The following is a 17,713-nucleotide window of genomic DNA, read 5'->3' as shown; positions in this document are numbered from 1 at the left end:
TTTGTTTTGTTTTTGGTTCCTAGTAAATTTCCTGTAAGAGCTGGTTTTAATTTGCAACAAAGTGACATTCAGAGTTCAATTTGCTCAACCTTTATGGGCTAATTGGACTTTTTTTTTTTAATTAATGAACTGAACTTTAGCTTTCCACTGAAGAGGAAAGGATTTGTTAAATAAAACAGTAATCCAAACAAGATTACAAAGAGTCTGTTTAGTTTGCCCACAAAAAACAAAACTTGAGTATAAAAAATTCTTTACAAAGTAATATGATCATTACAAATCTCATTCCTAATTAAAAAAAAAAAGGCCAGTAGGAATATTTCTAGGCAAAACATCACCAGATATTTTAAAACTAGCTGATAAAGATAAAACAGCATCTCTGTTTAAATAGTTTTAAATATGGTCTTTCTCAGATGCTCCCCACTCCCAAGAGCACCATGCTGTAGCTCAGAAGCTCTAGGTACATACAGGGTGATATCTAATTGGCTGCCTCTTGGCAGCAGCCAGGTGCTTGATTCAAGGTAGCTTGAAAAGATGGCATGTGTAAAGTAACAAACTTCAGCCTCCCCCCGAAACATTCCCCTTTGTGCAGAGATCTGATGAAAGGTTGTGGAAAACAGTCTGGCAGCATCCTTGCCAGACTGCATATCACCTGTTTGTTCTTTTATACAGCTTGATCTCTTTGGTGTTCTGAATAGTGTTTTGTGTTATTAGTTGTATATATGGGGATAGGTAAACAATGAATAATCTCAGATTGTTGAATAATTCTATTCCAGATACCATCTTGAATTTCTGTGCCCTACCCTGAAAAGGACCCTAAGCTCAGATTGGCAGATTGGCAAGGAGGAATTTCCTTCTGTGAATGGCTTCCAGTCAAGCATGACAAATTGTATAGTACTTTGGTAAACACCTATGTGTTAATATCAAAGAGTAAGAAGAGGTTAGGAAAGCCAGCTTTGAGACAAAACTCAGTCCTTCCTCTAAATCACTGTGATTGGGAAAACCAATTTAGTTACAGATCCTGCTCTAAAAACAAAAACTGTAATTTTTCTCATCTGTGGGTGATTGTTAGAAACCGCACATGACTGGGAGAACTCATCTCGAGTCTCTTTAGAAGTGGAGGGAATGTTTAGCTTTCTGTGTGACAGTCTGGTCTTGGGAGAATTGGGCTGATCTATCTCTTTCAGCAGCATGGCACAGCCTGAAGAGAGCTGCCGATAAGATCACTTGCTGGGATTCCACTAGAGTTGCTGAGGGACTAGCAGTCCCTCCAACCCTCATATTCACCTTTGACATCTGTTAGGGGGAAAGGATGTCCTAAAGGAACTCTGAAGAGTTCTGTGGACTCCACCCCCTACTACAGTGATTGGAAACTACAACTCCCAGAAATATCAAGGAGAGAACTGCAAGGACCCAAGGGCGGAGCTAAGCAGGCATTCTGGGACTTTTGAGGGAGTGATGTATATAAGGGAGCGATGTGAGTCGGGCTAGCTCTCTCTGGACCATGTGGTTCTCTGGATTGTTGGGCTCTCTGGACCGCGGGATACTCTCTGGACTGAGTGGCTGGTGGCTGGTTGCTTGGTTCTTGATGAGCTATCAGTGTATTAGAGTTCTGAGTCGGCGAGGCTGGTAGGATGTTCTAGTTAACTTGTATCTCTCTCTCTTTCCCTGGGTTGGACCTTTTCCTTTCCTTTTTGTAAATAAACCCATTGTTGACTCTTTTTGCGTGTGCCTGCAGTACAATTTAATTTTAAGCACGCAGGTGAGGACCCACAAACAGGCAACCCAGTTCACATTGGGTTGCCCTGTTACACCTCCATGTCCTGTGTTAAAATGTTTGCTTATCTGTCATCCTCACTAGACTAAACCCTTCAGAGCAGTCACCACAGCAACTTGCCCCTGCCGCAGGTCGAACAAAATTTCCGGATGCCCATTTTACTCAGGGATGGAGCAGGACTACGAATGATCTAGAACCTCTGCCTCCATGAAAGCAACAGTCCTTGAAACACAAAATCGACGCTTGCCAAGGAAAAGGGATTTGTGAAACAAGCAATTGTACAAGTAAAACTTTTTTCAAAATGGGAGATTTGAAAAATGCTAAAACAAGGAATCAGATAATCTCAAGTATTTAAGAATCACCCTGGGGTGAGTCAGGAAGGCCTTTAAAAACAATTACAAGATTTGGAGTTGAAAAAACACATAGGTAAGAGTGAGAAGTAAGACCAGTTGCTTTCTAGTGCCTCAAGTTCCTTCTCCAAAGCTGAATCAGTTCATGATACCTACCTCACAGGGTGGCAACGATTAAGTGATGGAAGACATGTTGAAGATGCCACTAAGTCAATATTAGTATAGCCATGGGTAGTCATCACACTCACCTTATCATTCTGTTCCCCACAGAGTGCAGCCGGCAAAATGGCCAGTCCATGCTTGGGTAGATGACTCAGTGTCGAACAGATGCCATCTATATGTTTGCCATTATTGCAACAACTATGTATATTGAATCATATATAAATGTGCATGCATATATTTTCCATGTATATAATTGTGATCTTTCAACACTATGAAAATTTTATCCTGTTCTAGTCTGTTGCACTGTGACTGTCACTGTGTTTTAAATAAACTATGTTGACTTATTTTTCAAAAGTGTATCAATCTCTTCATCCAATATATTCCTCGGGTACCACAGAGATATTTTCTACTAGAATGTTATAAGCAAAATGTGGTTAAGATTGTCCTTTATAATATGATCATAGAGTATATTTTTGTAGTTTTTAAGTCACCTTTATATGCATTCTCAATTAAATCAGCCCAAGTCATTGACTGCTAATCAATTTTGAGTCAATAAGGAGTAAATGGATGAAAGTGTCTGCAGGGAAGTGGTTGAACAAGGCTGGACTAAACTTATTTCTTTTATACCTAATGATGATATCAAAGTTAAGGGACTTACTCTTTCAGTTGACAAATGCTAACCTAGAGTTTAGGGATCTTAATACACTATAAGCCTACTTCACTACACATTTTATTTATTTGTAAATCATGCTATCGTAAACATCATAGAGCATATATCTTTGTCATTTTTTGCAGGTTTTGCCAGTATGCATTCATTTTCTCCCTCACCACTAACCCTTCTGGTCCCTTGTCCTTTTCTCTCTCCCTGTTAATGTCAGAGCCCTCCTATGTTTTACTAATGTCTGTGCATTTTTTGGTAATGTTTTTACTTTTGTCAAATCAATCAATCATTGTGTAAACATCCAGTATTTGTTGCTGTCATTCTGTCTTGCTGTACTCCACATAATTTCTTCAAACTCTTCCATTTTGTTATAAAGGGCTAAATGTAATCTTCCTTTATGACTGAATGAAATTCCATAGTGTGACTATACTTGATCAGATTTCCTATTGATGGGCAGTTGGCTCTTCCCATGTCCTCGCCAGTGTACATAGTGCTACAATAAACAGAGCATACAGTTTTTGCTTTAGTGGTCTCATATTCTTTGGATAGAGGCCACCCAAATGGGACTTACTGGGTTATGCAGTATTTCCATTTCACTTTTACGATGAATCCAGATCATTTTCCATGATGCTGCCCTAGTTTATAACCCACCAACAGTGTCACACAGTTCTTCCTCAGCATCCTTTCCCATGCTTGTTGAGGATCCTTTTATATGTGCCTTTCTCGGGGTGTGAGACAGTTGATGACTTAGCTATTTTTGATATCTTGATTTTAACAGTTTATGTGACAACTCTTATGAAACAATTTCCATTAGCTTGTTGATCATTTAGACCTTATTCAAGGGGCATTCAAGGGGCAGATACATATTTTTCAAGTTTCTTGTTTTCTACTCAAACATACCCATACTGCCATATAATAGTTGTTTTGTTCATTTTAAGGGTATCTATCAACCTGAGGAATTGAAAAGCAAACTCAAGGTCCACAGTAGTTTTTTTTTTTTTTTTTTAGTGCTGTGCTTCAACGCACCACGCCACCACGGAGGACCCCACGTGGTTTTTACTGCAGTGAAGAGCAGATGAAATCTTCTGAGAATAAACAGACTATTGATGTTTTCCAGAATATACATTTTATTGTAAATCCCCTAATGTAGAGTTTTAGCTAATTCAGACTGTCTGTTCTTGATTTGTCTGCCATCCATGTGTTGATTCACTTATTTATGCAACAGCTGTTGCTGAGAACTGATGCAGTCAGTTGCAGTCTCAGACATTGGTCCTGATAAGACAAGTTTCCTGCCTTCTGAGGGGTCAGAGTAGTAAACAAATCATATAAAGGACAAATGACTGCCTGGAATTGAAAATGATCTTATGACACCCATGACAGACAAAGGATTAGTGTCTTTATCGTACAGATCTAAAAGAAAAGGAAACACAATAGAAAAATGAGCCATAAATAGGCACTTTACAGAAGGAGGAATATAAAAGGACAATCACTCACCAGGTGAATCACCAGCTAAATTTATCAGGTTGGCCAGAATTTTAAAGATTGATGGTGTTCAGCATTGCAGAGATTGTGGACAACGAGGCACTATTTGTTTTTGGCTTTGTTTAATTTTTATATTTATTTGGGGGTTATACTTTTGCTTTTCCATATGTGTGCATGCTCTATTCACCCTCCACCAAACCACCTGCACCAGCTCCCCACCTGGAGAGGCACTCTTGGGATAAGTGAAAGCAACACAATGTTGAAAAGGACTGTATAGCATGTGAGATGAGTCACATTTTTAGGACTCTCTCTTCTAGAAATGGTAATATAAGTATGGGGATGTTCATCATAAGAATTTGAACAAAACAAGTTCTACCAATAGACCCCTGGTTAAAAAAAAAACAAAAACAAAAACATGGAATACTTTGTGTAGCTTTTTTTTAAAAATGAGGCAGATATTTATAAGCTGTACTAGAAAGGTAACCAGGGTATTATTATATGTATAGAGAGGGAAGATTTACAAATAAAATATTTAGAATGATATTTACAACTTTTAGCAGCTCCTTCTGGGAGCAAGCCCTTGCAAAGGCATGTAGGACTAATTACTAACAAAGTAGAGTGTGTTCACATTATTTATGTACATGTTTCAATGTGCTTGGAATATAAGTGATTTAAAAAATAACTTTATTTGTTTAAAAATATTTTTTTTAAGATTTATTTATTTGTGCATACAGAACTGGGGTACAGGCCAGAGGCTCAGGGGCGGTGAGAGGCTTCACCAGAGACAGAGTGGGGAACAGAACAGGCAGATCGATGAAGTACACTGCTGAGGGGAGCAGCGGGCGGGTCAGGAGAGGTCTGCCACGCCATGTGGTCACCTCCGGGGCAGGCGGGAATTGAACTCATGCGGAAGCGGCTTTAGATTCTCAGTGCTGTGCTTTAACCCGCTGCGCCACCAGGGAGGGCCTTAAAAATATTTTTAATAAAATGATTCAACACCCAAATGGCATCTTCAGTGGAAGGGCTCTAATAGAGGTGTGTACAAACCATCTTGGGAGACAGGAGAAGCAGGGAGAAGTATTTCCAAGCATGTACTATCCATCTGTGTAGCCCCTTTTCATCTATTATCCACTTAGTCCCTTAAGTAATATTATCCCTGTTTTATAGATGTACAAACTTATGATAAAAAGTTAGGTTATTTTCAGAAGGTCCCACAGCTACATAGTGACAAAGCTAGAATTTCCCCAGATCAGCCTATTGGCTCCAAACCCACACACCAGCATTTGATCCAGATATTGCAGGTGGTGCCAGAGGACACAGCTTTACCCCGGGCAGAGGAGACGCCAGAGACAGAAGTTCAGACTTGAAAGAATGTAGCCTAATTAAGGAATGTTTCTATGTGAAGATAGCTGTTAAATTTTCTTATATGTAATAGAGAAGATTATAATGGAGTAACAAAATCTACAAGTTACAACAAAATCAAAATCTTTGCTTCTAGATGTCCTCATATTAGCTAAAACTAAAGGTTGAAAAGGGGTGTGTACAATGTAGGTGTTCCTACTTGATGCCAAATGCATTTCTGAATCTAGACTGTCTCATACAGCGGTGAGTGGCAAGAGGAATTCTGCACGGGCAGTGGACTTTGGTCATTCCTGGGCACACCCAAATTTTAACGGCCTCTCCAGATTTTGGAAGCCTCCCCATATGGCATCTAAAAACATCAATTCCCAAGGCTGCCAACACATGACTTAGATTCTCAAGTCAGAAGGAACCACATCACATTTTGTGTTGAAAATGATGACAGGGCAGGGATAAGGGCATTTACTTGCCAATCCAGACGATTCTGTGGTGATGAATGGCAGTAGCTCCTTCACCAGGGTCCGGAGTTGTTCTCGTATGCCTGGGTGACTCCTAATTGAGGGAATGTTTCTAACAGTGCAGATAGTTGTTAAACTTTTTTTTAATGCATACAAGAACTGGGGTGTAGGCCAGGAGATTGGGGGCTGAGAGGATTCACCAGAGACAAGAGTGGGGAGCAGAGCAGGCAGATGGACTGCTGAGGGGAGCAGAGGGAGAGACAGGAGAGGTCTGCTGCAGCATGTGGGTCAGTTCCCTGGCTGGGGATCGAGTTTGTGCTGCAGTGGCTGTGGACAGTTTCACAGTGCTGTGCTTATCTTGCGCTTATTGCGCTTATCCTGCTTATCCTTATCATGTTATCACTTCCAACCCCAAATCTGACAGGTTTCCTTCTGACTCAGGAATCTAAGTCATATGTTGGCAGCCTTGTGACAATGGTGCCCTTGTGCCACCAGGGAGGCCTCTGTTAAAATTTCTTATACATAATTTAGGAAGACTGTAAAGACCTCCAGCGTTAGCAAAATTTCAGCAAGTTTTCTAGTGTGCCTTAATGAATTGCCTGTATTGAAAGCCAGCTGAAGAGATTCTGTTGTCTGCTACTGAGAACCCTGGTCTCAGGAGGAATAAGGAGAGACGTGAGATGAAGCCAACAGCACAGAGGCCTCTGCGGCACCTTGTGTTCACCTCCTTACGGTCAGAGAACTCTAATCCTGTTCAAGATTTTCCCTGGAGTTTTAAATTCTGCCCCAAAGCCACTGTGTCTTCTATTAACTTATAAGCATTTAAGTATTGTGGTAATAATACTTCCAGCCTCCCAGTAAATGCTGACAATGGAACTTCACTAAAATGTGTAACAGAGGCAGGATTACGCCCGATTCCCAGAGAAGTTTTGCCTATGAGACCTGTCTGTCTGGAAAACAAGAATGTGAGCCAAGGGGAAGGGCGGTGAAAGGAGGAGACCTCTCTAAGTCCTTTGATTTCCTTCAGAGAAGAGCTGTTGGGTCCTCCCTGGTGGTGCAGCGGGCTAAAGCACAGCATTAAGGAGCTAAATCTGCCTCAGCATGAGTTTGATCCGCGCCGGGGAGGTGACCCACATGGCGCGGCAGACCTCTCCTGACCTGCCCGCTGCTCCCCTCAGCAGTGGACTTCGTCAGTCTGCCTGTTCTCTCCCCACTCTGTCTCTGGTGAATCCCAGAGAAGAGCTGAGAGGGGCCTAGCTGGAGTTCCCAGTGGGGCTTGTGCTGCTCCTAGTCTGTGTTAATGACAGGCAGCCGGTGCAGAGGTATCGCCAAAGAAGGCTGCAGGTTGTCACTGAAGGTTGACATGTCTCCCTGGACAATTTAGCATCAGGGTGGGCCTGGAGCGGACATTAACTCTCGAGCATGCAAGGCCAGCATTGTGGGTTAGTGGTTCTCTGGATGGCTGTCATCTGATTTAGAGGCAGAATTGTTTTTCCTTTATGTCATGAGCAAAGTTTTGTTAAAACAAAAAATAAAAGCTGGGTGGAAAAGGTTTACTGTCCGGCAGGAAATCCATTGGTTTAGGCTCCGGGACAAGGACAGAGGAAGAGAAGTGGGGCAGGTCTTTGCAACCAGCAGCCTCCAGTCTCTGCCTGGCTCAGAAAGCTCCCTCTCTGAGGTAGACTGTCAGCCCCTCCGGGCCAGCTGGAGGGGGCCTGCTGATTGTGGGGCTCTGCCTACCATATCCAGGGTGTCACAGAAAGTAAAGCAGCTTTCTGGGTGCTCTTCAAGAATGCAGGGGGCCAGGCCTCACCTGCCTCCGATATTGACCTGCATTCTGCCTGCTGGCATTTCTCCAGGGCCCTGGCCCTGCAGCCCCACTAGCTGAAGGTCCGGTGGCATCCACCCCCACACCCTGGGAACAGTTTGGCAGGGAAGTGGTTGCTTGGATTCAGGCCGGAAATGCGCACTGGGACGGGCAGAGAATGGGCCGTTCTTCCTATCTGAGGCCTGGAGCAGGTCGAGAGGCATAAACAGGAGGCTGGCCCAGCCCTGGAAGTTCCTGAATGAGGTATTTCTTTTTAAGTGGAAGGCAGGGATATCCTGACATTGATCAGTGTGATGGCCCCTTTCTGCATCTTTTCCAGATTCACAATAGAAAGGGCTGGGGCTGGTGCTTTGTCCTGTGAACTGATGGCCAGGACACTCCCACACCCGGAGCAAGGCTAAGTTTGGGGGGACAAATAGAGAGAGCCCCACCTGAGGAACTGGCTAGACCTGGTTTCAGATCCAAGCCCACCCTCACTAGTGCCAGCAGGTGCTGGGTGTGGGCTATAAGAGGGATCATGCTTACGCTTGCCCCGACTGTCTGTGAGGGTGTGAGCAGGACACCCTAGGAATGGCCCAGGTGGGGACTTTCTAGGAAACAGCACAAGCTCATCTTGCTCTGGCATTCAGAAGCCAGAGCACATCTGTGAGGGCTGGAGCAAGAATGTCCCCGGCACTCAGTCTTTCCACACTGGCCCCTCTTCCGCAAAGGCCCTGGACTTGAGGCAGCAGAGCTGAGCTGAAACCAACATCTAGCGTGAACTGGGGAGTGGGAATGGGACTGTTACAGGGCAGGGAGAGGGGTACCTCTGCACTCCCAAGCCTGCCTGCTCTAAATGGATTTTGTCATCTACCACATTAAGACAAAACATATATATAAGACCTTTAATGGAAAGGAACTATAATACAATCAGTGTGCAATACAGAAAAGACAAGAATATAGTTTCTAAATTGAACACTTGAAGCTACCTATCCCCTTGTGGGTAAAAGTCCACCCAAAAGGGACTGGCCCAAAGCAAGGCCTGAAAGCCCGCCATGAGTCTAAAGCACCTTCTGGTTGGGACCCAAGAAAAAGGGTCAGAAATGGCCAGACAAGTCTGGGAAGAAAAGAGCAAAATCAAAATCAAGATAAACGCTGCCATAGTGAAACTCCCCACGGGTCTCTCAGCCACATCTGTTTCACCCAGTCCAGGGCCAAGAAGCAGGAGCCGCTTCTTCACGCGTCTCCGCTCCATGTGGCTCCCCCAGGTCTCCTTCTGACTCTCCATCCTGTGTCCTTCCTCCTCAGTCTCCTCTCCAGATTCCTCTTCTCTCCTCAGCTCCACCCTCTTTTTGGGTGGGGCAGGGGACCTGGAACCTCCCCTTCTCCTGGGGGCCCCCCTGTACAGAGAACACCTTCCTCAGGTGTCTTTTGAGTATTTAAAATGTGGAACTAAGGAACCGACTTTTCCATTTTAATGTGTTTGTATTTCATTGGCCACACTTGGCTAGAGGCTATGGCATTAGACAGCCCAGCCTAGGCCTCCGGAGGGCTCAGACTGGAGTCCCTGAGGCCGTGCGGTAGAAAGCTCACTCTCGGAAGTTTGGTTCTGGCAGGCAGGAGCAAAGCCCTGGGTACTGCTGAGTGTTAGACTGATGCAGGGGCCTGAGTTTCTGCTGCCTTCTTCTCTCTTCCTCCTTGGGGCCGGGCTTTCCTTTTGACGTCTGCTTGATCCTTTCCCTCCATCATTTTACTTCCATTCTTCTCTACACAGCTCAGTGAATGAGGAAACGGGTGCTGAAGGACTTCAACACAGGGCTTGGGGGTGGCGCAGGGAGGTGGGGGAGCCAGGCCTTGATAGACCTGCTTAGGCATGTTAGCAGACAGACCTGTGAGCAAAGCCATTTCACTCAATTCTTTCAGCCCCAAGTTCCTCATCTGAAGAAGCAGGTGGGAACACTTCTCTGAAGACTGTGAGGATTCAACGGTATCTGGAGGAACCCAATAATGGCGACACCCCACCTGCATCCCACCAGCCCTCTTGTAGCTTCCAGTGATTGGGCACCTGCCGATCAACCCTTCACCCCACTGGGAACACAGGCTACCCATAGCTTCCTCCTTTGCGCCCCTATAAACACAGCCATTCTAGCCCCTCAGCATCTTTGAATTCTGAAATTTGGGGTTTCCATAAGAAAGTGCTTAACAGGTAAACTGAGGGTTGGGAAATGTCCTGACCAGGGCTTTCTCCAGCAGGTTGGGGAATGTGCCCCCATCGGTAGATCAAGGGGAGCTGAAATATCCCACAGATCTTGGAGCAGCCCAGTGGGCCCAGGTCTTTGATGAGGACATTCGGGTCAAGCTGGGGTTCTTCATTTCAGCATCTCAGAAACCAGCACTTGTCTCAAAAACACTTCCATCAGGCTGAATCCAGCTCAGCTGGACCTGACGCGTGATGTCTGGCAAGCAGCCTTCCCTGCTCAGCCCCTCAGGTCCGTGCCCCCTAGTGAGTGGATTCACTTCACTGTGGGGCGGTGACTAATCCCAGCATCAGCTCCCCTCCAGCGACACCACAGAAGGCTGGCAGTGTCTGTCTTCCAAGCTCTTCTCAGTAAGTCACGGGCTTCTCTGTTTTCTCAGACTGATCTTATTACTCCCTGGTGTGTTTCAGGTTCAAATAATGTGATCTGACTCTCCTGGAAACTGGATACTGGGGTATTCCAGAGCAGGAGCACAATTGTTCCCTGATTGGGGGGGGGAGGTGGGGGGTGGAGGTGGCAGCAGGCTGTGTCAGAGCTGCTGAGGTCAAAGGGCTGGAGGAAACCACAGATTCCTGAGGGAGGAGGCAGCCTGCTGACCTGGTGGGGTCCAGATGACCCCCTCAAGTCCAGGTCAGTTGAGGAGGGTCGGACAGCCCCAGAGCTGGCATCACCACAGACTAACATCGCTAGAAGGGTGTGCAGAACAGAGCAGCAGCCAGCTCGGGCTCTTATACAGTGGGAAGACTTGTGAGAGGGTTGGGGTGCCTCATGGAGCGGGAACAGGTCTCCTGAGGAACTGGAAGCGAGACAGGTGTTCTCCCCAGTCTGGGTCTCTGTCTTTCCCATCTCTCAGACCTTTATGTTTCTGTGTCCACATCCCTCCCTCCCTCCTCTCTCTCTCTCTCTGTTTCACTTCCTCTACTCTGTTTGCAGAGCTATCTGGGTGGTTCCAAAATGGTACCCTCCACCCTGAGTCCACATCTCTAGCTCTGGCAGTAAACCATGCCCTATCCCCTCCAAGCCTGTTCACACAGCCCCAGATACAAATTGCCAGTCCATCTTGTTGGTCTGGTCTGGTTTCCCACCTGTGTCTCACCTCCTGTTCAGTCAGGAGAGTGGGAGAAGCAAATCACATAAACACGCCCTGATGACTGGCCAGGTAAAGGTATGGGGGTGCAGCCAGAGGAGGAAAGGATGGGAAGGCAGTTCTAGAAGGTGTTCAGTCCATGCTACGCCTGTCAAGGGGCAGGCCTTGACAGGGCTGGAGGAAAAATAAGTGTGGGGAACCAAAGATTTACTGACAAGGAAAGAATTCTGCCTTGCATCCAAGCTTGATATGGGGATAACAAACTGATAGTCAACTGGGCCTAGCGTCCGGGAGATACAGGTGGGAGGAACTGGGCCTCGCACCAGGGGACACAGCGATGAGACACCTTTGGAATGTGAAACTAGATCTATATAAGAGACCCGTTCCCCCTTATTGGGTTGTCAGTAGCTGTGGACCCCACCTAGGGGCTCCATCTCAGCTGCTTGCTCAGCCTTTCTGCCTCCTGCCTTCCTTTCTTGGCCGGTCACAGAAGTTGGGACAAAACAATAAGGAGGCCTGTTGCTCCCTTACTCCCACCAGGCCCCTAGTCCAGGGGTGAAATTCATCACAGGTAACAGGATCCAGGCTCTGATGCTGGTGCCTGCAGACACTTCCTCCTTCCTCAAGTCCCCTGGATTTAGGGGCAGCTTGTCTGCTGTGCTGGAGAATCCTCCCCCCCCCCCCCCCAAGCTGCCTTTGCTGTCTCCTCCTACTCTGTCCCCAGTAGCTGAGCTCCCCAGAAGATTCCCTGCCTGTCATGTCGCCCAGACCGGTTGGGACTTGTCTCATGACAAACAGTTGCTGGGGTCTCTCTTGGGACTCCACTTCCCAAATGAGGCAGCTGCTCTGTCCATTTGCACCAGAGAGGCTCCATGAAACTCACAAGGAAGACAGGACTGGGGGGACCCAAGGGCAGGAGGAGAAAATAGGGAGAGAGCGGGTGTAGCCAGGCTGGAGACTGGGAGCCCCCACGAGTGTGTAAGAGCCCTGGTGACCCTCCCCTCATTTGACAGGAGTGGGGCACCCTTAGGGTCTCACTGCCGCATCTTCAGGGTGGGGGTTTCTTGCTTCACCAGGCTGGAGTTGGGACTTGATATGAAAAACAGCTGGAGCTCAAGGCCTTCACACTTGCTCAGATTTCACACTGTTGTGATTTAGGATTAGCAGGAAGGAGAGGCAGATCAGATGTTGCCTGATTAGAGGCTTTGCTGCCCTGGGACCAGCCTTGGGCCCTGCCCCCACCTCTCAGCCCTGCCTTCCCTCTGCTCTGCTCTCCTCATCTCTCTTCTTTCTTCCTGCTTCCCTGCCCTCTCTTCTTTCTCCCCTCCCCCTGCTCTCCCCTCTCCTCCCTGGGGGGCTGGGGGGCGGGACACTCTCCCTTTTGAAGCCCTGTCTGTCTCAGCCTGTATATTTTGGAGCCTCAAAACCCCTCTCCCCATTTTATAGGGCTTAGGCACAGCTAGGGACCTTTGGGCTGCCTATCTGGAGAAAGTTGGGTGCTGTCAGCCAGTGATGGGTGTTTGGGTCTTTGGGGGGTGAACACATTTGAAGGCTCTCCTACTGGGACACTTCAAGCTTTATTTATGTCAGTCATCACATCATTCATTGTGCATATTGGCTGCTGCCAGGTGTTACCAACAGGGAGGAGAGTGGGGAGCACCGGACCCTGCCCGCCTGGGTGCGTTAGAGGGCCGAGCTGGGGCTGTGTGCAGGCAGCTCCAGGAAGTTCCAAATAATGTCGTGCCAGGCTGCCAAGGGCAGGTCTGTGCACTGGTGGCGGCTCTTGGGTGCTTGTTTGGCATACAGAACTCTGGCCCTTCTACCCTGTGGAGCCAGGTTTCCCTAAAATCCCTGACACTACAGTTGAGAAGTACTGGCCTGGCAGCTCAGCCTTGGGCCTTGACCTTGTGTCCCTCCCCCAGGGATGCTGGTAGGCCTGGCCAGAGGTAGCTTGGGCCTCAGGGTGTGTTCCTGGTAGGGGGGTTCTAGCAAACAGCTGGGGAGAGCCGTGTGTGGAGGAAATGACGCCCCAACTCATTGGCTCACTGTCTGCTCTCATTCCTAAATTTGAACACCTTAGATGAGGTTTCTATAGACGAACATGTCCCAGGCCCCACAACTCCGTCACATGAAACAGGCCTAAACAGGAAGTGTCTGGAGAACAGTACGAGAGGCAGAGTTGATGGCACAACCCTTAGGAAGGCTGAGGCCTCAAGCATGGGGAGGGGAGGGGGGCTCCATGCTGGGGGTGGCTTCGGGGAGGGGGGACTGCAGCCAGGGCCTGGCATGGAGGGGGGAGGGGCAGCTGGGCAGGGGGTGCAGAGTGGTGTTTCCTGGGCAGCTGTGGGTGGGAACCAGGTGAAGCTGCCCCATGGGAAGTGTTCTGAGGTCTTGCCTGGGTGAAATGGAGCAATGAGCTTCCCCCACCCCCCACCCCCCCACCCCACCTCTTGGACTGGGGTTCCTTTGGGCAGAGAAGCATTCTCTCCACACCCAAGACATTCCAGCTTGCTGGTGAGGAGCAGCAGTGAAGGCTTGTTGTTCCACCCACCACACCCCCTTCCAGCCGACCCCACCCCTCCGGGGTCTGCACGGGTCTCCCTAGGCTGGGTGCAGGCAGCGCAGGTCACCGAAGGGGACCCTCTCCCTTCCCTCTCTAGCAGAGTCACTTCTGATCTGAGGTAGACCCCCCTGCTTACACCAGCCCAATGCCCCCAGGCTCCAGGGAACCAATTATCCCCTCACCGACAGTTACTGGAAAAATCCAAGTGGCCAATGAAGTCCGAAGTTCAATCACCTCTTTCCCCTGAAACTTCCTTCGATTTTTTGCTCCCTCCCTGGGGGTGAGAGGAAAGTTGTATTTTTAGACCTCACATCCTAGTGACCCTTCCTTCCTGGAAGGAAATGCTCTTCCCTTTTGTGGAAAGTGAAAGGCAAGACCAGCTGTGGCCGAAGGAGGCTGGGGCCTCCCTGTTTGCTGTGCTGCTGGGGAGTGGGGGGCCCGGCAGGGGAGCAGGGCAGGGGGTGTGTGTTTCTGGCCGGGGAGGTGGGTGCCAGGGAGAACACGCTTCCCCTTGGGCGCCAGGGAAGACAGAGCCACTCCTCAGTTTCAGGCCCCAGCCACGGTGTCCCGTGTAAAACCACCCTCTCACACTCTGCCTGCAGCGTTTCCAGCAGGCGCCAGGCTCTCTGGGTGGGGCAGGCCTCACGCACCCCAGGTCCCACGTGGACTTTCCAGGATTTGAGTTTGTGGCTCTAATTACGGGTTTATCCTTATCTCCCTCCAGGGAGCTTCAGATGGCTGGCAGATTCTCTTTGCTATTTCAGTAGAACATAGTAATTAAGTACTTTGTATAAGTTCAAATTAGACGCTCTGTGAGGAAGTCATGGCTGCTACTGCCAAGAAGCACCCACAAGCAGGGTTGTCGGAGAGCGGTGATGTCCAGCTCAAGTGTCACTGGACTGGCTCAGGGGCAGCAGGGCAGGCTTGCTGCTTCTCTCCTTGCAGATTTCACACCTGGTCCCAGGATCAAACAGATCCAAGAGTGACTGGAGTCTCATTTCCCAAAACCCCTCAGGAGCCTGGACCTCTGGGGCAGCCATATGGGGGAGATGAGCCAGCCAGTCCTTCATCTCCATAGTCCGTGCTCCCTACACCAGAGGGGAACCAGGATCCCCAGTGACACGCATACAGAGGTGCTCAGCTGGCACAAATTCCTAGACCATGAAATCTCCTTTTCTGAGGCCTCTGGGCTGGGAGAGACACATGGGGGTTGGCCGGGAGACTAGGGCTGGCTTCCAGGCTGTTAGATGCTCCAAGAGTTTTGGTCATCTCTGGAGCGAGGCCTGGTCAAGCCTCTGTCCACAGGCCAGGTTCTAGGACAGGATACCAGGAAAGGCCTTTCTCTCTCTCTCTCTCTTTTTTTTAAGATTTATTTATTTGTGCATTCAGAACTGGGGTACAGGCCAGAGCTGCAGCGGTTGAGAGGATTCACCAGAGACAGAACAGGGGGAAGAACAGGCAAATTGACGAAGCACACTGCTGAGGGGAGCAGCGGGTGGGTCAGGAGAGGTCTGCCACGCCATGTGGGTCACCTCCCTGGCCAGAGTTCATACTCGAGCTGCAGTGGCTGCAGACAGCTTCATAGCACTATGCTGTAACCTCTGCGCCACCAGCGAGGGCGACATCTGCATTTTACCCGACTACCCTGCGATGCCCTTGCAGGCTGGAGATGGGAGAGAATAAGGATGGGCAGGGAAGGGAAAGGAAGAATGGAGGCAGGAGGGCGGGAGAGAAGACAGGGGCTGGGGGTACTGGTTCCTGTGTCTGGCCTGATCCTTGTTCTCTCTTTATTGTGTGTGACCAGGACCGAGAGTTTTCTTTTTCAGTGAAATTAGGATGCTTCAAGCCGTAGGCCCCGACTCCCTCTCCTGGGCGGTGCTGCAGCTGCCGATATGAGAAACATCATTGCATGATGCAGACAGACAGAGGTTCTAGGGTCCCGCTAGGCATCAGCTTCTCCGCAAGCATTTCCTGCGACATTTACAGACTGGCCTTTGCAGAGTTAGTGGCCTTGGCAGAACTCAGGAGCCTGTATGTTTGGCAGGGCCCAAGAAGCAGCAGCAAGTCCTGTTCGTGGTCCCAGAGGCATGTGTAGCTGCCAGCAGAGAGCTGTGAAGGCCAGGCAGTGGACACAGCCATCCCTAAGCTGAACCTCAGAGCTGCAGGAATGAGGCTGCTGGGTGGGAGCAGAGTGGGGCCCAGACTCCAGGGTGGGTGTCCTGTCAGCCACCAACACAGGCAGAGGGTTCTGGAAAGACTTGGCTTTGACACCGGCAGAAGGGAACCAGTGCTCAGAAGGCCCCTGGGAAGAGCATCTGTTCTGGTTTCAGGGCTGACACGAGGGTGAAGCAGTGGACACAAGGCGCTCAAGGAGGCTCAGCCTGCCCCTGCCTTGCTGGTGGTACCCTGGCCCACTCGGACCGATCGCTGCTGCTCTGTCTCCTCATAGCAGCACAGGTGGGAGTATGCATGCACCTCGGCTTGCTTTCTGTGCACCCATCCTGATGGGGCCTCAAAAGAGTCCCACGCTTCCTTCTCCATGGCCCCCCCTGACAGAAGCACGTATCCATTCGCCCCATTGTCCCACAAAGACCCTCGAGACCTCTTCCTCCTCACCTGACCCTGGGTCCGGTTCCTAAGCGATCTCATTAGCCACCCACCTGCTCTGTACCAGCCCCTCCCTCCACAGAGCTCTTCCTAAAACTTACATCTGAGGCAGCTCCTTGCCACGGGGCTTCTGCTTGAAAACCAAGGCTGGGAAGGAAGCCCAGTCTTGGGGGGGGGGGAGATTCACACAGTTCTTTATCCAATATAGGTTTGTTTTCTGACTGTAATTAGTATACAGGGAACCCAGGGAAGTACTGATAAATAGAAAGGATTACTCGTTTGGGGTCCTAAAGCTTAGGCACGACCACTTGACGTACTCTGGACAATAAGTTGTCATGGAGGTGACATGTGTCACTTCAGGCAGAAGCTTCCAGAGACAGTGCATGATCTTCTATGTCCACTTCTCCCCTCCAAAGGCGAGCCCTGACCGGCCTGTGCCTGCTGGGTTAGCTTTGCACAAACGGCCTCTTACCCCAGCACACAAGCCCATCCTGATCCACAGCAGGAGGTGGGCAGCTCCTCTCGGGTTCTTTCCCTTTCCTCCACTCACTGGAAAAACCTCTACCATGTCACCAGGTACCACCCCAACTTTCAGGATGCACAAAACACAGAGTGAGGGGCCTGCTGTGATGGAACTCAGCTTCTGGGGCACAGACATGCAGGTAAATAAATGTTAACTATACATGCACCATATGCTTTGAGGAGGGTTAGCCGGGGTTGGCTGTGTGGGGCAACAGGAGACTTGCAGGATGGCCAGGGGAGGCCTTTCTGGAGAGGGGGACTGAGCTGAGAATGCAATCAGACAGGGTGCCCCAGACAAGAAGGTGGGGCGGCACTCGGCCCTGGGACACCAGTGACTCAAAGAACAGAAAGGGATTCTGTGGGCCGCTGGAGAGTTGTGAGCAAAGAAAGGTGGGGCTGGGGGCTGGGTGGAGCGTTGTGACCAGGGCTGGCCGGAGGAGGCCAGAGTACAGCTGGGCGCTGACTCCTTGGGGTATTGGGAAGCTTCGTTTGTAAGCTGAGGCGACCTTCTCTCACCCATTTTAAAGCATATTTGGGCTGCTGGCACGAGATTTGGTTGTAGGGCAGCAAGAATGAGAGAGAGAGAGAGAGAGAGAGAGAGAGAGAGAGAGAGAGAGAGAGAG

Source organism: Condylura cristata, unplaced genomic scaffold, assembly GCF_000260355.1.
Source record: "Condylura cristata isolate star-nosed mole 26May11 unplaced genomic scaffold, ConCri1.0 scaffold00030, whole genome shotgun sequence".
NCBI classification, from domain to species: domain Eukaryota; kingdom Metazoa; phylum Chordata; class Mammalia; order Eulipotyphla; family Talpidae; genus Condylura; species Condylura cristata.
The sequence above is the reverse complement of the archived record's forward strand: the minus strand, read 5'-3'. Positions refer to the sequence as shown.